We start from the raw sequence: 25,624 nt of genomic DNA on the forward strand, positions 1-25,624 counted from the left end.
TCAAGGGATTAGATCTGATAGAGTGCCTGAAGAAATATGGACGGAGATTCGTAAAATTGTACAGGAGGCAGTGATCAAGACCATCCCCCAAAAAAAGAAATGCAAAAAGGCAAAATGGTTATCTGACGAGGCCTTACAAATAGCTGAGAAAAGAAGAGAAGCAAAACACAAAGGAGAAAAGGAAAGATATACCCATAGGAATGCACAGTTCCAAAGAATAGCAAGGAGAGATAAGAAAGCCTTCCTCAGTGATCAATGCAAAGAAATAGAGGAAGACAATAGAACAGAAAAGACTAGAGATCTCGTCAAGAAAATTAGAGATATTAAGGGAATATTTCATGCCAAGATGGGCACAATAAAGAACAGAAGTGGTATGGGCCTAACAAAGCAGAAGATATTAAGAAGAGGTGGCAAGAATACACAGAAGAACTATACAAAAAAGAGCTTCTTGACCAGATAACCACGACGGTGTGATCACTCACCTAGAGCCAGACATCCTGGAATGAGAAGTCAAGGGGGCCTTAAGAAGCCTCATTGTGAACAAAGCTAGGGGAGGTGATGGAATTCCAGTTGAGCTATTTCAAATCCTAAAAGATGATGCTGTTAAAGTGTGGCCCTCAATATGCCAGCAAATTTGGAAAACTCAGTAGTGGCCACAGGACTGGAAAAGGTCAGTTTTCATGCCAATTCCAAAGAAAGGCAATGCCAAAGAATGTTCAAACTACTGCACAATTGCACTCATCTCACACTCTAGCAAAATAATGCTCAAAATTCTCCAAGTCAGGCTTCAACAGTATGTGAATCATGAACTTCCAGATGTTCAAGCTGGATTTAGAAAAGGCAGAGGAACCAGAGATCAAATTGGCAACATCTGTTGGATCATCGAAAAAGCAAAAGAGTTCCAGAAAATCATCTACTACACCAAAGCCTTTGATTGTGTGGATCACAACGAACTGGAAAATTCTTAAAGAGATGGGAATACCAGACCACCTGACCTGACTCCTGAGAAATCTGTATGCAAGTCAAGTAGCAACAGTTAGAACCAGATATGGAACAATAGAGTGGTTCCAAATTGGGAAAGGCGTATGTCAAGGCTGTATATTTTCACTCTGCTTAATTCACTTATATGCAGAGTTCATCATGCGAAATGCCAGGATGAAGCACAAGCCAGAATCAAGATTGCCAGGAGAAATATAAATAACCTCAGATATGCAGATGACATCACCCTTATGGCAGAAAATGAAGAAGAACTAAAGAGGCTCTTGATGAAAGTGAAAGAGGAGAGTGAAAATGTTGGCTTAAAACTCAACATTCAGAAAACTAAGATCATGGCATCTGGTCCCATCACTTCATGGCAAATAGATGGGGAGACAATGGAAACAGTAACAGACTATTTTTTAGGGCTCCAAAATCACTGCAGATGGTGACTGCAGCCATGAAATTAAAAGATACTTGCTCCTTGGAAGAAAAGCTATGACCAACCTAGACAGCATATTAAACAGCAGAGACATTACTTTGCCAACAAAGGTCTGTCTAGTCAAAGCTATGGTTTTTCCAGTAGTCATGTATGGATGTGAGAGTTGGACTATAAAGAAAGCCGAGTGCTGAAGAATTGATGCTTTTGAACTGTGGTGTTGGAGAAGACTCTTGAGAGTCCCTTGGACTGCAAGGAAATCCAACCAGTCAATCTTAAAGGCAATCAGTCCTGAATATTCCTTGGAAGGACTGATGCTGAAACTGAAACTCCAATACTTTGGCCATCTGATGCAAAGAACTAACTCATTAGAAAAGACTCTGATGCTGGGAAAGATTGAAGGCAGGAGTAGGGGACGACAGAGGATGAGATCGTTGGATGGCATCACCAATTCAATGGACATGAATTTGAGTAGGCCCTGGGAGTTGGTGATGAACAGGGAAGCCTGGTCCATAGCTGCAGTCCATAGGGTTGCAAAGAGTCGGACACGAGTGAGTGACTGAACTGAACTAAACATATTTTAAATCCTTTGTAAACATCCACCTTGATTTAACTTTGAAATTTCACCTCTATTAGATGTAAGAGTCTCAGTTTAGTTCAGTTCAGTTGCTCAGTCGTGTCCGACTCTTTGCGATCCCATGAATTGACTCCTGGAGTTCACCCAAACTCATGTGCATCGAGTTGGTGATGCTATCCAGCCATCTCATCCTCTGTCGTCCCCTTCTCCTCCTGCCCCCAATCCCTCCCAGCATCCGGATCTTTTCCAATGAGTTAACTCTTCGCATGAGGTGGCCAAAGTATTGGAGTTTCAGCCTCAGCATCAGTCCTTCCAATGAACACCCAGTACTGATCTCCTAGACACTTCCAATTTAACATCCTGTGATACCAGCTAGAATGCAGCTAGTTATACAGATAGCCTACTCCTATAGCAGACTATACACTGCCTGAGGATACAGACAATATCTGAATCATCTTACATTTCTCACAACATCTAAAATTGAACATCCTCCCTAGTAGGGAATATATAGCTATTGCTTCCTGGGATGGGCATCCTTGGTCCAATGTTTTCTTATAGCTACTAGCATTAAAGATCAACCATGGGGCTATTTTTGCATACCCTGTTAATGATCCCCAATTCAAAACTATTATATATGTGAGAGAGACTACTTGGTGTTCATCTGATCCTATTTCTTTTTTCTCTTGGCAGCCATTTAAGGCTTCATTTTTCAGTGTCCTTTGCAGTTAAATGAGGTATTATGATGGGGTTCCAGCCAATGGAATGAAGGCAGAAGGGCCATACAACCACTTGCAGGTGTAGCCCGAGGTAACCTCCCAGGAAGTCCTCTGTGATTGGCTCCCTTTGGTGGGCTAAATGCAGAGAAGGTAGGGGCCCTGGAAATAGCAAAGCCACATGTTGCAAGTAGCTTGGGTCCTTGAGTGACTTCTTAGAGCAGAACCCTCCCACCTTCCTCATCCTCACTCCACTAGACAATGTGAATAATAGACACACCTTTTAGTGATAAGCCACTGAAATGTGGATAGTGTTTATTACAGAACTATGCCCATTAACTGGGGCTTCCCAGGTGGCACTAGTGGTAAAGAACCCATCTGCCAATGCAGGAGATGTAAGAGATAAGAGTTCAATCCCTGGGTTGGGAAGATCCCCTGGAGAAGGGAATGGCAATCCACTCCAGTATTCTTGTGTAGAGAATCCCATGGACAGAGGAGCCTGGAGGGCTACAGTCCACAGGGTCAGACAGAGTTGGGCACGACTGAAGTGACTTAGTTAGCACACATGCCCATTAACTAACAAAGACGTCTAGATTCTCATAATATACTCATAAAAGCAACTTAGGGAAATTCTCCCGCTGCTGCTGCTGCTGCTCCTGCTGCTGCTGCTAAGTCACTTTAGTCGTGTCTGACTCTGTGCAACCCCATAGCCGGCAGCCCACCAGGCTCCCCCTTCCCTGGAATTCTCCAGGCAAGAATACTGGAGTGGGTTGCCATTTCCTTCTCCAATGCGTGAAAGTGAAAAGTGAAAGTGAAGTCACTCAGTCATGTCCGACTCCTAGAGACCCCTGGACTGCAGCCTACCAGGTTCCTCTGTCCATGGGACTCGCCAGGCAAGAGTACTGGAGTGGGGTGCCATTGTCTTCTCCTTTGTCAGCTCTCCAGAGAAAGTATCAACAGTGTATTTGCTTGGGTTCCAGGTAACATGATCTATTTCTTTATGTGACAGTTTACAAGCTCCCACCTGATATATAAATTTTGTAACTCTTTTTAGGTTAAGTGACTTCCTTTTTAGTTAAATATAGACTAAGTCTTTTCTTCTCCCATCATTTCCTCAGAAACAACAGGCTTGTAGGTTTAGAATTCATTTTTAAGAAAAAATATTTACTGGGTATGAAGTTGTAGAATGGGCGAGATTGTGGAATACTAACTTTGGGACTTGGCCTCTTTTTTTGAAGGACTGCAGTTCGGGATGTAGTAGGCTGTATTTTTGGAGGAGGAGAGAAACAAGTTCATTCAACCATGCAAATTAAATTACAAGACTTGGAATCATTATTTCTGTGAAAATGTGATCTCCATACTGTGTTAGTTCTGACATTCTTTTCAGATTTTCACCATAACAGTTCCATTTGGCCTTTAAATAACACAGGATCAGTGAAATGTCTCTGGTGAAAGAGATGATGTATTAAATTCCAAGGCTGATTTTGAATATCTTTGCTTCAGTGTTCTAAAGTTAAAAGTACCTTGGATGAAACACCATGTAATCAAAGAACAGGGGAACTACTAGTGATGAGTATAAAATCCTACATTTGTAGAGCTTAAATTAGTCTCAAAATCCATCTTGGTCAGCATGTGTTATCCTATTTTTAATAAAATATAAGAAAAGCGATTGCAGCGATTGCGTATTTTCTATTACTGTTTCAATATTTCATAACACTGAACTGTAATCATTCTTTATGTTTGAATTAAATCATTCATGTAGCAATCTAAAGATGTATATTTTCATTCTTTCACGAGGAAGAACTGTTATCACTGTTTCATCAATCTTGAAAAATGTTAGCTTTTTATCTTTTAAGCATACCAAAGGAAGATGGAAGCTTGCACTCTTAGGTTAAAGATCTTCAGTTTAAGGAGTTGTTACCACCAATTGCTGCATTGATTTCACAATGGCTTTGGGATTCTTGACATACCTATAAACTAGCTACAGATTTCATAGAAAAATTGCTGGAAAAGTTGGTGATGGTGATCAACCACACAGTATTGAAAACATATTCCAATGATGATATATTTAATATTTATTGAGAACTTTAATATGCCAATCACTAGGTGCATGAAAAGGATATTATTTTGATTTTTTTTAGGAGCATCTGGATGATTTATCAGTTTGGGGGTGGTTCCTGAATACTTATTTCTTTATAATTTTTAGTTCTTAAAGTATAACACTGGAACCCCATGGGTATTCTTCCAACTGTATTTGCTAGAAGTTCATTTAGGGAGTCAGTACCACCATCAGCTGTTGTGATACTGATTATGCAAATTAAAAGTTAATGGATTCACAGGAAATGCTACAGAACATAAAACCTGGTAACTGCCTTACAACAGCCTATAATCCGGTATCTAGCAAAATCCAGCCTTCTCAATTCATGTCAATCACACATATTTTAACATAGGAAAGGAGTGTTGCTCAAGTCACACTTCAAATACCCAATAGTTCCAAATCAAGTAAGTTTGTGTGGACAGGTTGAGATATAATTTATATACTGAGGGCCAAGGGGGTGTCCAAAGAAATATTTTGTGTGAAAGATGGCAGGAGGGAACGATCAACAAGTTTCTCAACTAGCAGGGAGATGCAAGTCCTATTAGAAAGAAAGAAAGAGGCAGCAGGTGTCAGAGGTAATGTGGGACAGGGTATATGGGCAGAGACCCATGAGACCCATGAATCTGGACCAGATGAAGAGCAACAATGGGTCAGTGGAATGCCACAAAAGAGGAAAGAAAGAACAACTCAGGGGCTTCCCTGTGGCTTGGTGGTAAAGAATCTGCCTGCCAATGCAGGAGACTCCGGTTCAATCCCTACTCTGGGAAGATCCCACTTGCTGAGGAGGAACAAGGCCTGTGCACCACGATTACTGAGCCTGTGCTCTAGAGCCTGTGAGCCAGAGCGACTGAGCCCACAAGCCACAACTACTGAAGCCCACGTGCCTAGAGCCCGTGCTCCACGACAAATGAAGCCACCACAGTGAGAAGCTAGAGCATAGCCCCCACTGCCCTCAACTAGAGACAGCTTACGCACAGCAACAAGACCCAGCACCACCATAAGTAAATGAATACATAAAAATTTTTAAAAGCAGCTCAATGAACAACTGAAATGAAGTGGCCAATCTACACAGGATGAAAGGAAGTTTAACCCAGGCCTCCAGGGATGGGCAAAAAGGATTAAGACAGAAGTAGAAATGGCAGGACACAAGTATCGAACACAAGAAATAGTAGAGTCATATAGCAGAGGGATGGCTGTGTAAAATCCAGATCATCAACGAGGAAGAACAGCCTTAGAATTAAAAATGAATGGCTATATACCTTAAGGACATTTAACATATCTTTATTGTTTATCTCTATATTCACTTACGAAATTTAGAAGTGTGAAGTCTACAACATAACAATGGTCAAATGGGAACTTCAAGTGTCCTTTCAAACAACTCTGCTAAAGTCTTAGGGAAGGGGTATGACTCTGCCTCCCCATATACCTCCCCATACATCCGGCAACTTACTGATTTCTAATGACCTTATATTTCTGACATCCTTAACCAAATATAATAAATAATGGGTGAAATCGATAACTAATGAGAACACAGTGTATAGCACAGAGAACTCTACTTAATGCACTGTGGTGACCTGAATAAGAAGGAAGTCCAAAGGGGAAGGGATAAAAAAAAAAATATATATATATATATATATATAGCTGATTCACTTTGTTGTACAGTAGAAACTAATACATTGTAAAGCAACTATACTCTAATAAAAATTAATTTTAAAAACTAACTAAATAATAAGTAATGAATATGAGGTCTTCGTCCTGCTTCTCCTCTAATCTAGTTATTCCCTAGTTACATTGCAGCAAGGCACATAATTGAAAACTTAAATTGAAAAACAAAAATAACCAAAATCCTAAGGCAGAACCATCTGCCCTGGGATTTTCTGTACATTTCTCACCAGCTCAGGACGACCCTCCTCTAGTGTTCATCCCACGTGACCCAGGGGGAATGACATGGCTTCCCTACACAGAGGGGAAGATTACTTGGAGAAGTGTCTTTGGACGAAATTTTAGGTAAAGCAGGTTTAATTCAGATTCTGCTTAAAAGAGCTCCGTTGCTTTTAACGACCAGGCCCAGTGAGGGTCTTGGCTATGAGAGCTTAGGTAACAACACTAAACATGCAGTTATTTATTGTTAATGCAGAATTATTAACGTGGTTTATGAAACTACTAGTGACTCTTTTATCTGCAGCCTTTGGCCCTAGCTACTCCTGGTTCAGGCTTGATAAGCTTGGGGCTTAGAGCTTGTCTTAATTGGTGATGGAAAACTGTGTTCCGTTCCTCCTGGGACTGTATGCTCCTTAGTCACAGATGCCAATTAAAAGCTTTGGTGGAGAACTAGAGGAATGCACAGCACAGGGAGAGGCCCGGAAGCCCCTTTCACATCCCGCATGGGTGAATAAGCCTCTATGGCCTGCCAAGCCTCACATCAGTAGGTCATGTGCATCAGCATACTGGATCGACACAAGCTGCAGAAAAATTCTGAGGTCAGCATTTTCTGGAGCCAGCCCTTTACATTCCAGCTGATAAGGATTTAAACATGTTCATTAGCCTTGCTGATCCCAGTCCTTCTAAACGACACACATATTATAATTATTTTTAAAGGCAAGTAACATTATCTAGTGTACAGTCCATATTTGATAATTTTTCTATAAATGATTATCATTGACCCTTGTATATCCCTCCTGTGACCATCCGGGGTCAAGTAGAGGTTAATGTTCTGGCAAACCACTTACAATCCAGAGGAGCAACTGTTTTGGTAGGGATTACAGCCATTGTAAACCACTGATGAGGGTTTGAAACGGTAATTCATAACTAAGAAAATAAAAAGACTCAGCATCTGTGCTCTGATCATGCAGCTAACAACAGACTCCACCTCAGCCTAAACACAGAATGAAACCCAGTGAAGGGATGGGTTTATTTTTGTAATAATTTGTTTTAGATATTTAATCTAAAATAACATGGTGAGGCCTCAGAAATAACTTTGGGTATCGAGTGTTGAAAGAATATTCGTTCTTTTTTAAAAATGAATCCTTTGTTTTTATTTCAACTGTGTCTTATTACTAAGTTGTTGCTTCCAAAGAGAGTTTTGGAGTAAAATATCAAAAACTTATTTCATGTTAAACAGAAACTATAAAAACTTCCAACAGTGTATATTTTGAAATACGTCATATCTAGATAGGATTCAACAGTTAAGATTCTCTTTAGTCCACTAATTATTTTGTTTGGCAATGTGTTCTTTGGCATGTCATAAAAATCACGTGTGGACAAAGCAGACTGAGGAATAGTTACAGCAATAAAAGTTGAATACAGTTCCTTTCATGTCTGTGGACTTGCTTAGATGCTACGGTGAAGGAAGGAGAACAGGCAAGCATCCTGAGAATTAAGCAACTTTGATTTTTATGATTTGTTACAAAGCTGCTCAGAGGCTATGAGATTTGTTGGGAAAATTTCTCAAGGTAGTAGAAAAATCACAGAATTCTATGGTCAGAAAGGGCTTTGGGATTTTCATTATAACCTTTGAAGACTTCTCACTATTTCAGAAAATATTATTTGTTCCTCTGCAGCACACTCCCCACAAATTTTTCAAACTAGGATATAGCCCCTCCCCATCCCATTATCCTCCACACACCGAGCTGTGGTTGAGTTTATTGTGTTAGTTCAAAAGAATGCAACTCCTCAGCAGTTATACAGCAGAACATTCAAGGGCACATTAATGATTTCCAAGTTGATTTTTGGATAGACTACACTTCTACAAAAGCTGGCAAGAAAATTTTGCATGGAGCATATGATTTGTGAAATTCTTAGGCTTTTTTTTTTAATGTCAAAAAGGTCAAAGTAGGACTCCTTGTTCTGAAATTTTTTTCTCAATAAAATTTGAAAACTTTCCCACTACAAATACTCAGAAATAACAGATAAACAGACATCATTCTTTTCCTAATAAATGCACTACTGAGCTTTCAAAAAAAAAAAAAAAAAAAGAGAGAGAGAGAGCAAGAGTGAGAGAAAAAGCAAGCAAAAAGAAAGAGAATGCCGGGTGTAAGATCTGTGGATCTAAAAAGCAGTGTGGTAAGGGCACAGATAGTAGTCTGCATCAGTGAAATTTACAGGGCCCAGTAACCCAGTCAATCCTAAAAGAAATCAACCTTGACTATTCACTGGAAGGACTGATGCTGAAGCTGAAGCTCCAATACTTTGGTCACCTGATGCAAAGAGCTGACTCATTGGAAAAGACCCTGCTTCTGGGAAAGATGGAAAGCAGGATAAGGAGGCAACAGAGGATGAGATGGTTGGATGGCATCATCGACTCAGTGGACATGAGTTTGAGCAACTCCCTAAGATAGTGAAGGAAAGGAAGACTGGCATGCTGCAGTCCATGGGGTCATAAAGAGTCAGACATGACTGAGAGACTGAACAGTAGTAACCCAGAAGGTTGGGTTTAAATTCCTATATAAGGGTACGGACAGGTAATACAGTCCCAGCAACTGGACACAATAATGCCTGTCTGATCTTTACCAAGCAATGGGAAAAGATAGTGTCAGAATTTATAATCAGGGTTGTATGTGTGGTCCAGGAATATCTGAGTCAAAAAATTAGCCTAAGGATTAATCCTAGGACACCAAATACAAAATGTCCCTGAAAGAGACACTCTGGTTGCACATTTTTATACAGGATTCCCTACTAACAATGAATTCATTGTCCTAAATCACACATCACATGAAGAGACAATCCATCAGAAGATCAAACCACCAGGCACAACAAATAGAAGACTCTGAATTCTAAAACTTTTGGATAAATGAACAAAATAACAGATTATTTCATATAAATTTTAAACAACTAACACTAAATAAAATACAAACCATATGGAAAGAAAGACATAGTATTAAAATAACGGTAGGTAGACTATCTACCGGAGAAGGCGATGGCAACCCACTCCAGTACTCTCGCCTAGAAAATCCCATGGACGGAGGAGTCTGGTAGGCTGCAGTCCATGGGCTCGCAAAGAGTCAGACACGACTGAGCGACTTCACTTTCACTTTTCACTTTCATGCATTGGAGAAGGAAATGGCAACCCACTCCAGTGTTCTTGCCTGGAGAATCCCAGGGACAGGGGAGCCTGGTGGGCTGCGGTCTATGGGGTCGCACAGAGTCGGACACGACTGAAGCGACTTAGCAACAGCAGCAGCAGCAGACTATCTAGAAATGAAAACTACAGCAATGGAATGAGAAATTCAATGGAGAGGTAAAATAGCTCTTTAGACACAAGTGAAGGAATTCCTGATGGGCCAGTGGTTAGGAGCTGGCGCTTTCACTGCTGAGGGCCCAGGTTCAATCCCTGGGTATGAAAGATAGGTTTAAGGAAGCAACTCAGAATGTAGCAAAGTGAGATAAAGGGATAAATATAAAGTTGAGACAGCATAAATTGAACAAAAAAATTCAACATGTCTAATATGAATTTCAGACAGTGAACAGAATTACTGAAGCATCAAGATTCCAAGATATATGCCTGTATATGTCCCAGAATTGACAAAATGTATGATTCCTATGAGTTAGGAAGAAATCAAGATAAAGAAAAGATAAATTTATGAGATGTATTGTAGTGAAACAAAAAAACTACAAGGTCAATAGAGATCTTAAGAGCAACCACCAAGGAAAGATAAGTTATACCAAGGAAAACCAAAAATAAAGGTAAAATTTGATCACACATCACATCATACAGAAATATAAATTCTAGACAGATTCAAGACCTCATTGGGAAAAAATAGAACCATAAAACTTTTTGAAGATAGAAAAGTAGCTTTACAAAATCATGTAGGAAAATATTTAAGATTTCTCATCATACAACCCATAAAGGAAAATATTGACAGATTTAACCATACTTAAATTTTTAAACTACTATATATGATAATAACACAAATAAGTGAAAAGACAAGTTATTGACCAGGGCAGCTATTTGCCAGTTATATGTCCCCTCTCACAATTACTGTCCAGAAAGTAAAGAAAGTGCCTACAAATCAATAATAAAAGATAATTAAAGAGAAAAAATAGGTAAAATATACCACACATAGTTCTCAATGGTAGGCACTAGAATGCTCAGTAACATTATAGAAACATACTCAGCTTCACCAGTAATTACAAAGTCCATGCACTCAAGAGATTAACAAAACAAAATGTCTGATAATACCCAGTGTTGGAAAAGACACGGGGAAACAGAAATGCTAAGTCAGTGGTTCTTAATCCCAGTTATACATTAGAATCACTCAGAGAACTTGGAAAAAAATATCAGTCTTGTCTCTCATCCCCAGAGATTCTGATTTAATGGGTCTGAAGTGGAACTTAGGCATCGGTGATTTTAAAATACTGCCTAGGTGATTCTTTCTGTGGCCAGAGTTCAGAACTACTGCTCAACACTGTTGGTGGTCAAATAAACCAGCAGAGTTTGGAGAAGAGTTTCACAATCTCTAGGGAAGATGTGTCTCCCTATGACCTGACAATTCAACTTCTAGGTTGAACTCTGATTTGAGAAATTCTAGCTGAAGTGTAAGAAGATATGTATAAAGACCATAGCTGTACTGTTAAGATATCAAAACTTCCGAGAGAGTGCAAATATGCCTCGGTAAGAAAATAGATAAATCAACTTTGGATTATTTACGTAATGTGATAGTATCCTGCAGCTGTAACAAAATCAACTAGATACCTATCTATCAACATGGATATATCTCCAAAACAACTTTGAATAAATATAAAGAATATATAAGTATAAAAGACAATGCTTTATATATTTTAAAATTTGAACACAAAATAACAGTATAACCACAAATAGATATTAGATATGACCTCATATATATATGAGAAGAAGAAGAAGAAGAAGAAGAAGAAGAAGAATCGGAGAAGGCAATGGCACCCCACTCCAGTACTTTGCCTGGAAAATCCCATGACGGAGGAGGCTGGTGGGCTGCAGTCCATGGGGTCACTAGGAGTCGGACACGACTGTGTAACTTTCAAGGAGACAACCTGAGCGACTTCACTTTCACTTTTCACTTTCATGCATCGGAGAAGGAAATGGCAAGCCACTCCAGTGCTCTTGCCTGGAGAATCCCAGGGACGGGGGAGCCTGGTGGGCTGCCGTCTCTGGGGTCGCACAGAGTCGGACACGACTGAAGCGACTTAGCAGCAGCATATATATATATATACATCCATGTCCGGAACTGAAAGCCCACCCTCCACACACATATACTAACACACACACATAGCAATACTAAAGTATAGTACATAGGAATCATATGTAGCAATTTAAGGATAATTAGTCTCTTGGGAGGGAAAATAGGGGAAATGTTGAGGGAGCATATTTATAATGTGCTTCATTTTATTTTGGGCTTCCCTTGTGGCTCAGGTGGTAAAGAATCTGCCTGCAATGCAGGAGACCTGGGTTTGATCTCTGGGTTGGGAAGATGCCCTGAAGAAGGCAAAAGCTACCCACTCCAGTACTCTGACCTACTGCATGGGGTCACAAAGAGTTGGACATGACTGAGCAATTTTCACTTTCACTTTCATTATATTTTATACATTATCTGAACTAAGTATAGCAAAATAACATATAATCTTGGTGGTGGGTATGCAGATAATCAAGATATCATTTTTGTGTATTTGAGATATTTCATATTAAGATATTTACAAGGCAAAAGAGTAATGCAATTGGCATGATCATGGGGGCATATCTTTATTTTTTAATAGTTGAAAAAAATTATATATTAAAAACATAGAACTGAAAAGTGAACAAAAAAGCCATTGGGTTTGAAAGCCAGAATTCTCATCCTAGTTTTGTAGCTAATTCAGTTCAGTTCAGTTGCTCAGTCGTGTCCGACTCTTTGCAACCCCATGAATCGCAGCACACCAGGCCTCCCTGTCCATCGCCAACTCCTGGAGTTCACTCAGACTCAAGTCCATCGAGTCGGTGATGCCATCCAGCCATTTCATCCTCTGTTGTCCCCTTTTCCTCCTGCTCCCAATCCCTCCCAGAATCAGCGTCTTTTCCAATGAGTCAACTCTTCACATGAGGTGGCCAAAGTATTGGAGTTTCAGCTTCAGCATCAGTCCTTCCAGAGAACACCCAGGACTGATCTCCTTTAGAATGGGCTGGTTGGATCTCTTTGCAGTCCAAGGGACTCTTAAGAGTCTTCTTCAACACCACAGTTCAAAGGCATCAATTCTTCGGTGCTCAGCTTTCTTCACAGTCCAACTCTCACATCCATGTATGACCACTGGAAAAACCATAGCCTTGACTAGATGGACTTTGTTGACAAAGTAATGTCTCTGCTTTTCAATATGCTATCTAGGTTGGTCATAACTTTCCTTCCAAGGAGTAAGCGTCTTTTAATTTCATGGCTGCAACCACCATCTGCAACGATTTTGAAGTCCAGAAAAATAACGTCTGACACTGTTTCCACTGTTTCCCCATCTATTTCCCATGAAGTGATGGGACCAGATGCCATGATCTTCGTTTTCTGAATGTTGAGCTTTAAGCCAACTTTTTCACTCTCCTCTTTCACTTTCATCAAGAGGTTTTTTAGTTCCTCTTCACTTTCTGCCATAAGAGTGGTGTCATCTGCATATATGAGGTTATTGATATTTCTCCTGGCAATCTTGATTCCAGCTTGTGCTTCTTCCAGCCCAGCATTTCTCATGATGTACTCTGCATAGAAGTTAAATAAGCAGGGTGACAATATACAGTCTTGACGTACTCCTTTTCCTATTTGGAACCAGTCTGTTGTTCCATGTCCAGTTCTAACTGTTAGCTAATTAATGACCTGTAAATCATTTTTTTTATTTCAGTTTCCTCATACATACTGTAAAGGAGTTGGATAAGATGATTCAAAATCTACCCTAGTTTCAAATTTCAGCGATTCTCAAGTTGTGAACGGATAGTATTTCTGAATTCAATTCTTCTCTCTCCTTATCAAATATACATACTCACCTTATAGTAATACATTTGTTCCCAAATGTAGTCATGGATTATCCCAGAAAGCAATGCCCTAAGTGGTAGTCAATAAACAATCGATTACATCAAAGATGTAATCAAGGCAGCAAATTAGCTTAAAATGTTTCCATGACCCAGAAACAATACAAAAAGAAAAAACTAGTGTTAAGTCCCCATAGACTTCCATTTCCTAATTTATAAATGCATTATTTCTTCACTCATTTATTCTTGATTATTACATATGTCATTTGTCCTGAATCATCACCTATAAACCAGCTTCTTCCAATTTGTTATGTTAATAAAATTTTTATAACAGTAGGCATCAATAGCAAATTTACTGAAAATCTATGCTTTATGATTGGAAAAAAAAAATCCGAACCTTCTCCTCCATACTCTCTACCTGCTGGTAGTTTGAAAGACCGTTCTAAGCGTCAGATTTGCTTTCAGTGAAATTCCAGCCCGACACGAACAGTTAAACACACTTGCTCATGAATGTGCTGTTTTCTCCCCAGGAATTTGATGCTTTTAGCCAACAGTTTAATTATCCCCATAACCCTGCAGATAGTGAAGGACAGAAAAGCATGGTGTGAGGTGAAGTCACACTTTACAGACAGTCTAAGGCAGAGCACAGAGAAACGAAATCCATTTCCAATACAAGTCCTAATGCTCACTGCTGAAGTCCCAGTTTCTCCCCGACTCCAACCCAGGCCACTGCCTATGCTCTCTCAGAAATGTTATCCACAAATAAAGTCATACAGAAAGGAGCCTGGACAATCTGTAACCTTGGTCATTAGGTGAATGAAAGAAACAAAGACAACAAAGAGAAAGAAGACAGGATACTAGTTGATAGGAACCTTTCTTGAATCTCTTTTGTTCCTCCTCCACTGAACCTCCTCTGCTGAACTTTTTTGTTTCTCCTCCGTTGTGAAGGAGGCTCTCTGCACTACATGCATTACAGGTAAGGCAGGGAAAATTTAATGTCCTATGTGTCATAGAATATTTAGTATCACACCTGGCAAAAGAAGGCGCTCAATACGTGTTAGGTGTCATCATCATCGTCACCTGCTAGTACCACAGGACACAGCACTTCAGATCTGTCCAACCATGAGCTTATACAAGAGCAGCCCAAGGCAAAGGAAGCTTTCTTTCTACAAAGGAAAATCTCCAAGCTTGCAGATGACCTGATGACCTGATGGCTTCTGAAACGCAGCAATGTAATTTCCAGGCTTCCCTCGTGGCTCAGTGGTAAAGAATCTGCCTGCCAATGCAGGAGACGCAGGTTCCATCTCTGGGTGGGGAAGATCCCTTGGAGGAGGAAATGTCAACCCACTCCAGTATTCTTTCCTGGGAAATCCCGTAGACAGAGAGAGGAGCCTGGTGGGCTACAGTCTATGGGGTCGCCAAGAGTCGGACATGACTTAGTGACTAAAGCAATAACGACGACGCATGTAATTTCCATTATTGAGGGAGAGAAATTATAGAGGTCCACTCTCACTTAGCTGGTAGATAATAGCACGCTTAAATAAGGCAAAATCTTTTTCTTAACTGGTGAAGGAGGAGTGTGACAAGTAGGAAAGCTCATATTCTTTATGGCTCTCTTTTGTAAGGGTCAAGACCCCAAACTGCCCTCACTGATGGGTAGCCAGCCTCCATAACCAGGGCAATTAGGGCAACACTACAAGCCTGGTAAGCTGCAGTCCATGGGGTCGCGAAGAGAAGAGTCGGACACGGCTGAGCGACTTCACTTTCACTTTTCACTTTCATGCATTGGAGAAGGAAACATTGGAGAAGGAAATGGCAAGCCACTCCAGTGTTCTTGCCTGGAGAATCCCAGGGACAGGGGAGGCTGGTGAGCTGCCATCTATGGGGTCGCACAGAGTTGGACACAACTGAAGTGACTTAGCAGCAGCAGTATGCCCCATAAAAGAAGCACAAATCTTTAGGCACAACTAAATCAGAAAGCAAGTAATTCCTATAAAAGTAACAGTTTTCCAGGAGAGCAAAGACCAGACTCTCACGTGGCTGCATTTTTCTCAGGTCCCAGCTCACCCCACGCTTTTGGGCCATCCAAGATTACACCATTACCACTAACACTCTCAAAAGTGGGCCACAGATTCCTGTTGCTCTCAACAGGACTTAACCCTTAGACTACATTTAGCTGCTACACAACATGTAGGGAAAAATTTAAAAGCTACCTATGGAACTGAAATAACATCTTCTCCTAAGGGAAAATAACAGATGGCTTGGCAGATAATGATCTTTAACTGACAGGCTACTCGGTAACGAGGCCAGTGCCGGGAGCACTTGGCTTTGGAAACCAGTGATGAACTGGAATCATGCTTCTTAGAGGACAAGGCAGACTGTCTCTACAGACTAGGGAGAGTTGGAGGGAGGAAGGAACGCAACACCCTCCATCTATGGAAGGGGCTTTCTCCTTTATCTTTCTTTTGAAAACATCATTTCAGACCAGCTGGTGTACAGAGAACTGTGGCCTGGATGATGGCTTTAGGGGTGGCAGTGGGGGAACTAGGGTGCAGAGAAAGCCCAGCTCATTCTGATTGCTCATTCTCGTCCAAAGATCAACCAGACATGGCCTGACTTTGAAAGCAGCCAGCTCTTTGTTTACAATTGCTGGGGAGGTAGCCATCCTCCCGTAAACTGATGGCAGCTACCACATCAGGAGGGGAGGGCAGGGGTGGGGAGGTGAAGGGGATTAGGAATCGGGAGGGAAACAGGACATCTTGACCACATCTAGTTTCCTCCCCAATGACAACGTGATCCTGCTAGATCAGCTTGACAGCTCTTGACTCCTGGAATCCGGAGGAGGCAACAACACATGCGCAGCTGGAGCTCAGTTTAATAGTGTAATCAAGAAAAGATAATATCCGCTGAAATATTTTAATGTTTCAATGCCCTTTTGCCATTAAGACTTTTTTTCCCACGTTTGCTACATGATTTCATCATATTTTCAAAAGAAGGTTCACAAGAGTCAGAGCTGTAACGATTTTCACCCTGGAGATTTACAGGACCTACAGCAAATCTCCCTAAATATTCTAGAGAAGTCCACCAAAGTTGATTTGCCTGTCAGGGCAACCATGCTCTTTTCAGAGGACATTTCTTACTGGCTTCTTTTTCAATCTAAAACAGAGTCTATATTACTAGAGGAAATGAGGCAAAAGATACTCACTTGAGACACTAGTGAAATTAAGTGATTCTTGGCATAAAAACATAAACATTGCTATAAATATTACCTGCTACCTCCTAAACAGTGTTAAAAGCAGAACATTTCATATCTCATATTGTAAGTAATTTATGAGCTAGCAAATCATTTTGCTTATATTTAGAATCCAACTGTTCATGTCATTGAGATTACAATATGCAAAGAAGATGCTTATTAGGCGATTAAAAAGGAAGAGAAGAAAACAATAAAGACAAAGTACTTACTTGCCTGTGATATTTTAAAAATAATCCAGAATTTCAAATGTCTTTTTTTGTTTAAGAGCAAAGACTAACCTGAGCTATAATCCTTTGGTCCTCAGGGTAAACTCCATTCCTCCATAGGACAAATCTTTGAGAAATCTTCTTTTGATATTTATTTCTCCCCGTATCCAAGCTCTACTAGGAAGCAGTCAAAAGCAAAAGACTGTCCTTACAAAATAAAACGAAATGAAAAAAGGCCACGAAGTCCAGAATGTAAGCAGCAAAGGAGAAATAAAACTTCTCCCAAACTAATATCTAATTCAGAAGAGTAACTGCTCTCCTATCTCCGTCTGTGGGCGTCCTCTTGTGTTCCTGGTAGCATTTCTCATCATCCAGCCAGTGCAGTTTTACAGCAACACGAGGATGTTTGAAGAGAAATGAACTCATACTCTGAAGCTCCTTGTAGTAAAGGAAAACATATGGAGGATTTCCTGCTGAGGCTTCCCTACCGAGGCACAAATTCGAGGGGGTGTGGAATTTACTTGTTAAGGCTCTCTGTTTTCTAGACTCAGCAGTATCTGCTCAGCAATGAGCCCACATGGGCTGCTGCTGCTGCTCTGCAGAAAACTCTCTGATTCTGCAATAATCCCCCCCAACCGAGAGGACTCGGAGGAAGAGGGTCAAGAGAATGCGAGTGCCCCACTTGCCACAGTCCCTGTTTCACCACATCTGACCTCCAGGACAGGTAAATGCACATGAGGACATTCTGCTGGATGTTCCATTGGAACACAGGCTTCTTCCCCCTACTCCACCCTTTTTTCCCCTCCTGTCCCTTCATCTTCACCTCCTGATTTCTTTCTTTCTTTTTAAAATAATTTATTTGGCTGCTCTGGGTCTTAGTTGTAGCATGTGGGATCTAGTTCCTTAACCAGGGATCGAACCCAGGCCCCCTGCATTGGGAGTTCTGAGTCTTAACCACCAGTTTTAGGGCAAGTTCCTCACCTCCTGATTTCTTATCTGAGATAAACAGTTTCCAAGCCTGTGTACTTTGTGATCACATTCCTGAAATTAATTTAAAATGTTACCAATGCTTCCTTTCCCCTTCCACCCTTCTTCATTTGAAGGTGTACTTCTTATAACATAAGGAACTATATTCAATATAGTTAACTATACGAAATACTATAAACTATAATGTGATAAACTATAATGAAAACAAATGTATGTGTATATATATATATATATATAACTGAGTCACTTTGCTGTGCAACAGTAATTAATACATTGTAATTCAACTATATTTCAGTTAAAAAAAGAAAGTATACTTCTAAGGATAGCACATCTCAGAATAAATTCTGAAGATACCTGGTTGGTTCAGGAATATTAAATTGCACATTTGATGAATGAAGCGGTCTAGTAAGCCACTCATCATTACAGAGCCCTGCCCATTCACCCCACAGATTAATACTCTTTAGTTTGGAAAACAAAACCAGAAACAGTGAATATCTCAAAACTGCCCTCTAAAACTGCTATTTGCGGGTGACAGTGAGGTCACTAGTGGCCATCAGAGGAATTTTACCCTATTAATCTAGCAGTTCCTTTGACAAAGCATCAACTAGGTATTAATCTCGATTATCCTAATTATTCACTCGAACTCCACATCCAGCTTTTATGTTACAAACTGGTGCTAAATGTTCTCTAAAAATAAGTTCCACATGATCTTTCAGTGTCAATGTGTTTGTGGAAGAACTTATTTTATGGAGGCAAATGTTTCCACAAGACTGGCTGAGTGACAGAATGAATGATTAAAGGAGGTGAAGCTTGGAAGACAGAAGGAGGTGTGTAAGTTGTATGTAAAGCTATGGGCTATCTGTGTGTTGGGACAAAGAAAACTTTTGTGGACTTAAGAAAGAAATTTTTAAAATTATCTGGAAGCATATTCTATATAAAGGATCCACAAACTAGGGCTCAGGGGCTGAATCAGGCCCTCTGCCAGTGTTTGCAAATAAAGTTTTATTGGAACATTTGTTCACATACAGTCTATGGCTGCTTCCCTGCTACAGCGGCAGAGCTCAGTAGTTATGACAGAGACCATGCAGTCCACAAAACCTAAAAGATTAATGTCTTGCCCTTTACAGGAAAAACTTGCAGATCCGTCTTCCTTATGATAAAGGGTCTCTAGATCAGGGTCCCCAACCTTTTGGGCACCAGGGACCGGTTTTGTGGAAGACGATTTTTCCACTGACAGTGGGGACATGGTTTCAGGATGATTCAAGACCATTACATTTATTGTGCACTTTATTTCTATTATTATTACATCAGCTCCAGCTCAGATCATCAGGCATTAATCCCAGAGGTTGGGGACCACTGCACTAGTCTACTATGAATGTTTAGGCTTTTTTTTTTCCCCTGAGTTGTGTAGTCAGAGGTATCATTATAGTTGTAATTAAGGAGTGTCCTTAAATGTTCGCCCACTCCTCCCAGAGTAGATGTGGCGGAAGGGTTTCTTAGGGGTCTGGGGTAGAGGTGGAACCCTGAGCTTCTGGGGAAAAAATTGATTAGACCATATACGGGGGTGTAGGATGACAGAGTCAGAGGCAGAATCCGGACATCATCAAGGAGGGAAGCCAGAGAAGCAGGGCTTTGAGAAGCACCATAAAGCCATAAGTTGGGGGTGGGGGATAATGAAGATTAATCACAAGTCAGGATGTGCAATAGGAAGTGGCTGGAGCAAGCTGTCAGGATTAAGACCTTGAGGAAAATAAGGATGTTGAATACCTTCTTTCTTGTGGCCTGGTGGAAGGGTGACTCAGTTGTCCCAGTATGGACTTTACCAGTGTTAAAATGGGAACCTGCATCCGGGAACCTCCTCAGCCCCAAGGAATCCAGAGAGTTGTCTGCCCTGATCTGGGCCTGGGCAGGAAGCTGGGAAATCAACCTGAGAGGAAAATCCTCAAGGACAGTAGCTGAGCTGTTTCAGCACTTAGTACCCATGTGTTTGGGGAGCTTGGATAAGAAGCAGGGAGCCATTCTGGTGCTACTGAGGCCACCAGGAGTCACCAGAGAAGGACAGGGCCTCTGTTCCCAGGGAGCAAGCAATTTCACTGTGAGAATGCTCACCCTGTGAAGAGAATAACCTCAGGAAGAGAATAACCTCAACACAACCCGTAAACAAGTGTGAGGTCATCCATGCTACTGGACTGTTGTCAGCCTGGCTTTTTCACCCTGAAGCCAGTCTGCACTTTTTCCAGAACAGCTGACTTGCATGATTTGATTATTGCCTGTCACTCTGAACTCTGCTTCACTTTTCCCAAAGCCCCCAGTGATCTCAAATTTCGCTCGGGTTCTGTTTTGTTTTTATATATATTTACTTGGCTGTCCAGGTCTTAGTTGCAGCACATGGGATCTAGTCCTCTGACCAGGGATTGAACCCAGGTACCCTGCATTGGGAGCGTGCAGTCTCGGCTACTGGACCACCAGGGAAGTCCTCTTGCTCAGGTTTAGGTATAGTGACTTCTCCCTAAATACGGAACACTGATCCACCTTTGTAGACCCAGTGAATGTAGCTATTTTTTCCCTCATCCATCTGTCAGTAAGTCAGCCCAGTAACAAATATTTCTGGAGCTGTAACTATGTGCCAGACACTGTGCTGAGCTTGGGGTGAAGGACTGAATCAGAGAGGCAGAGTTTCCGGCTTCCTGGAAACGAAGGGGAAACCCAGAAACATATAAACAGGATAATTTCAGATTGTGACATGTTTAGGGAGAAGCACAGGCTGTAGCGTAACGGTGAGGTGGGTGGGGATTCTGTCCTGGGGAGGGTGGTCCCAAGATAACCTCTCTGAGATGGTGATGTGTTAGCTGAATGCCAGAAGCTGAGAAGGATTGTGGTGTCCAGGGAACTATAAGAGCTGTAAATTCAAAGACAGAGGTCAGAAGGAACTTGGCTTGTCCCCCCAAAAAAGACACCAGGGCAGCATAGTGGCCAAGTGGGGGTGAGTTAGAGACAGGCGATGATCAGATGGTGTGTGGTCTTGTAGGGATGATAAGGAGGTTTGGACTTTTTCCAACGGCAGGCCAAAAACTACAGGGAGGATTGAAGCAGGGGAATGTCTACAATTGATTTATGTTTTCAAAAGGATTTCTCTAACCCTGCTGTGGTGGAGGGACTGGAGGGAGGTAAGAGTGAAAGTGAGATCAGCTGAGAGATGGTGTTGGCTGGGATAAAATGGTGCCAGTGACAGTGTTCAAGGAAGAGGATGGCTTTGAGGTGTATTTTGGAGTATGGCAACTCTGCCCCCAGAAATACCTGAAAAAACCATCTCATTTGCTTGTTCAGGTGTTAACTCTTCATTGCCACCCACTTGGGAGTGAGCGGAACCCTCATCTTCCTTGGTCACCCCGGCACCTCCCAGGGCCCAACGTGTGCCTCCCACAGAGAAGACACGTGTGTCATTCTGTTGGCTGTGTGTCAGGTGTTGTGAGTGAAAAGCTACAACCGAGCAGGGCGGGTCTCAAAATAACACAGGGAGAAGACATTGCTCTGCAAAAGGCATCTTTGCTTCCAGAGTTTGCATATTTGGTCAGATAAGCAGAGGGCTCTCAGAATCTTTCCCAGCTCCTTCTAGACTGTTCCTTCAGAGAAAAGCCCACATCACCGGAAAGGACACTCTGCTGAGATGCTCTTGCAGGCAGGGTTCTGTGGGCTTCCACGCTCTCACAGACGTGGATTTGGTCCTGATGTAGGTGGGGACGAGCAACCATCCAGGATGCATCTGCTCTGCAGGGGTGATTAGCAGGCCAATATGGCAACAGTTGGGGCCAGCACTGTGACCGGAGCTGTCACACAGACCCACGTCTAGATGGTCCCATACTTGGTCTAACTTGGTCGCTGTCTTGATTCTTGATAATTCTGAACTAGGGGCCTGCATTTTCATTTTGCACGTAGCCATACAGATCACGTAGCCGGTCCCACCAACAGTTCTGGGGTCATCTTCTTCCACTCTGGAGGGAGCCAGGACCCTGTGTTCCCAGAGCTCTAGGTGTGGTGACAGCCTACAGCAGTCTGGAAACCTCCCCCCAAGGCCACAATCCAGGAGTTACTGACTGGGACCGCAGTTCCGGGGTCCTCATCTTCTCATTGTGACTGAGGGAGGCCAGGTCTGCTACAGGGGCTTGTTTCAGAAGCCAATTTTAAAATTTTACTTATTTTTAATTGGAGGATAATTGCTTTACCACACTGTGCTGGTTTCTGCCATATATCAACATAAATCAGCCATAGGTATACATGTGTCCCCTCCTTCTTGAACCTCCCTCTCACCTCCCACACCATATTACCCCTCTAAGTTGCAGGAACCATGTTTTGAGGCCCAGCTTTGGTCCTGATCCTCTGGCCCTCTAACGATTTTATGAGCAAAATCCCTTTTAAAAGAGTGGATTCCATTATCTTCAGTCGTGCACATCCCTCATGAAGGACACACTTGGAGGAAAAGCCTGGCTTCTGAAAAGGCTTTCTCAGTATTTTATCAGACTTTGCACTGTCGAGGTGGTTGAATTTAGAGATTACATTGAAAGTCTGTGTTCTGGACGTGCCATTTCTTTCTTTTTCTTTCTGTCTTTCTTTAGAAAGAAGAAAGGGCTTTGTTTGGACTTTGTTGTGGCATGAAAGCTTAGTTGCCCTGCAGCATGTGAAATCTTAGTTCCCTGACCAGGGATTGAACCCACATTTCCTGCATTGGAAGGTGGATTCTTAACCACTGGACCACCAGGGAAGACCCTAGTGCTGTTTCTAAGGCAGAGAACATGAGTTGCTGTTTGGTAGGGATGGATGTGGACACGTCCCTTTAATTGTGAGTGAAAGTCGCTCAGTCGTGTCCAACTCTTTGTGACCTCATGGACTATACAGTCCATGGAATTCTCCAGGCCAGAAAACTGGAGTGGGTAGCCTATCCCTTTTCCAGGGGATCTTCCCAACCCAGGAATCAAACCAAGGTCTCCTGCATTGCAGGCAGATTCTTTACCAGCTGAGCTACCAGGGAAGCCCCTTAATTGTGAAGATGCATTTTTTTCCTGATTGGTAGACTGCTGATTCCCTCTGGGGGACCTGGAAGCATACCTGTCTATAGCCTCACTGGGATGACCTATTTCCAAGAAAGGTCATATTCTGAGGTTCTGGGAGAACGTGTATTTTGTGGGGTCACTAATCGATTGCGGCCTAAGGAACAAAATGAGGGGATCACTACACAGGAGTGATCTTGCCCTCATCACTGTTTGTTCCTAGCCAACTGAACCAAACAGCTACAGACACGTGAGGTAACAAAGACTCACAGGTGAGCACACTGGTGTGGCAGGAAGGGAAAGATATATAGTTTGACCTTCAGCCACATCCTACCACTCAGAGAAGAGGTACCTACCACTCTGCATACATAGTAATACCTTGCTTCCTTCCAATGCATTTATTGTCAGAAAATCTTAAAGTTACAGGGAAATGTCCACAATTGACCCCAAAAAAACCCTCAGAACTATCATGTCCCTCGTCTAAATTTTTTTTCTCTGCAAATGTACCCCTTCAACTTTGTTCTGCCTAGGGGAAATTCCCGCAGGACCATCAGCAAGACCAGTGTTTGTGAAACAGAGCAGGGCCCCTATGGTCCTTGCCTCCCACATCCTCAGCCTGCTTTTTGTCTGTGGAAAACTGTTAGCCAAATGATAAGTTTAATCGGAGACATGACAACACATGGAAACAAAGGAAAAGAGTCAAAGGAGACCAGATAATAAAAAGGTACTCCTTAAGGATGGGCTTCTCTGGTGGCTCAGTCAGTAAAGAATACGCCTGCAACGCAGGAGACTTGGGTTTGCTCCTTGAGTCGGAAGATCTCCCAGAGAAGGAAAGGGCAACCCACTCCAGTATTCTTGCCTGGGAAATCAGACAGACAGAGGAGCCTGGCAGGCTACAGTCCATGGGGTCACGAGAGTTGGACATGACTTAGCAACTAAACCACCACCACCAATTAAGCATAGTCAAGGACCTTTAGCTCCTTCTCAAGGGCTAGGAATAATATTCTGAGTCATATCCCGTGAGCTGGTTTGTAGATACTGAAACCCCCATCAGGTGGATGAAGTTAACTACATGATGAATAGAATGTACTCGTGACATAAGCTGCCACAATTTCAAGAACTGGCCTCAAGAAACGGAAACTGTGTAATTGAAGATTAACTGTACCTAAAACAACCAAGACGACACTAGGCAGACCACTGAAGACCAATTCACGATGACTGTCAGAGCTGACTGTGCTGTTTTTGCATGTAGCCCCCTCTCTCTGTCTATAAAATCTGTTCCCCACTGATTGTGGGAGGCAGTTGGCTTTTGGACAGTTGTTTTTCCTCCCTCACCCCTTCTATACCAGTTGTCGGCATCCAAAATGTAGCAAACTGTCCTTTTCACCAAACTGACCTCTTTATTGGCTTTTTGAGCAGTGAGCAGCTGGACCCCCACCTTTGGGTAACATATGTGCAGAAGAGAAAAAAGTCAGGCATAGTCATTGAAACTAATGTCGCCTCACCCATGTACAGTGTGATGACTTTTTGCATTTCCAAATCAAAAAACAATTTAAACTATTTTAGATGCTTTGTTTCCCTACTTCAATGAGATCTAATTCTTTGAAGTTGAGGAAGCAAGTATTTTCCCCCAAAATGAATACCTAAAATGACACTACAAAATATTGCCTTAGGATGGAGATTTTTTTTTAAAAGGGCACGGCAGAGAAGATTGCTTTACTGAACTAGACAAAAAGCTACTCCATCAGCACGCCTTCATTGTTTGCCACTGTACACATCTTGGCATGAAAGAATTACATTTATCAGGCAGCACTGAAGCTATTTATTCCCTTCTTATTCCATTAATTAAACTATAATACAATCACGTGAGTTACCCATAACCAATATTTGGAAGATTAATATAGGATGCTATTCTTTTGCTCATATTTGGCCTCTGCATGGTAATGAGACAGCAATAAAGTTTATGTTCCCATAACATGTAAGAACTGTATCTTGCACCAAATAGCTAACATCAAAAATAACTACGGGTATAAACAAACCACAATACAATCATTCTTGGCATACATGAATGTGTCACTAAAAACGTTAATACAATGCCCATTGTAGCTACAAAAATCTGAATATTTAAGTTAAAATGATGCATAAAGATAAAAGTATTAAAAATATGTCTGAAAAAAAATTTGAAAATATGTTTTGGTGGTTAGCTAACAAATTACCTGACTTTTAATATGCACTTTGAGGAAACTAAACATTGCATTGTTCTAACCTATTTTTCCCCCAATAATTTAAAATTCAAATTTAAAATTCAGAAACATTACTGGTGTGATAGGCACTGAAAGCCTATGCCATTTTGCCATTTGGTAGGTAACATTTCACGT

At 41.6% G+C, this 25,624-nt stretch overlaps 1 protein-coding gene across 8 annotated transcripts in view; it reads right to left on the minus strand.

The window, feature by feature from the left end:
* KIAA1217 (KIAA1217 ortholog) overlaps positions 1-25,624 on the minus strand; it is an 820,709-nt gene that overhangs the window by 424,953 nt on the left and 370,132 nt on the right. Inside the window, exon 1 of one of the 8 annotated variants that reach the window (XM_086334371.1) lies at positions 17,287-17,674. The exons of 5 other annotated variants lie outside the window; for them this stretch is intronic. The gene's annotated coding sequence lies outside the window, so the exon portion shown is untranslated. Of the gene's footprint in view, positions 1-17,286; positions 17,675-25,624 lie in introns of those variants that run through there. 2 more of the 8 variants (XM_086334384.1, XM_086334376.1) reach the window with 2 other exon arrangements.

This window comes from Bos grunniens, chromosome 13 (assembly GCF_055505025.1).
Source record: "Bos grunniens cultivar Pamir isolate PY7600 chromosome 13, Bosgru_T2T1.0, whole genome shotgun sequence".
Classification (NCBI taxonomy): domain Eukaryota; kingdom Metazoa; phylum Chordata; class Mammalia; order Artiodactyla; family Bovidae; genus Bos; species Bos grunniens.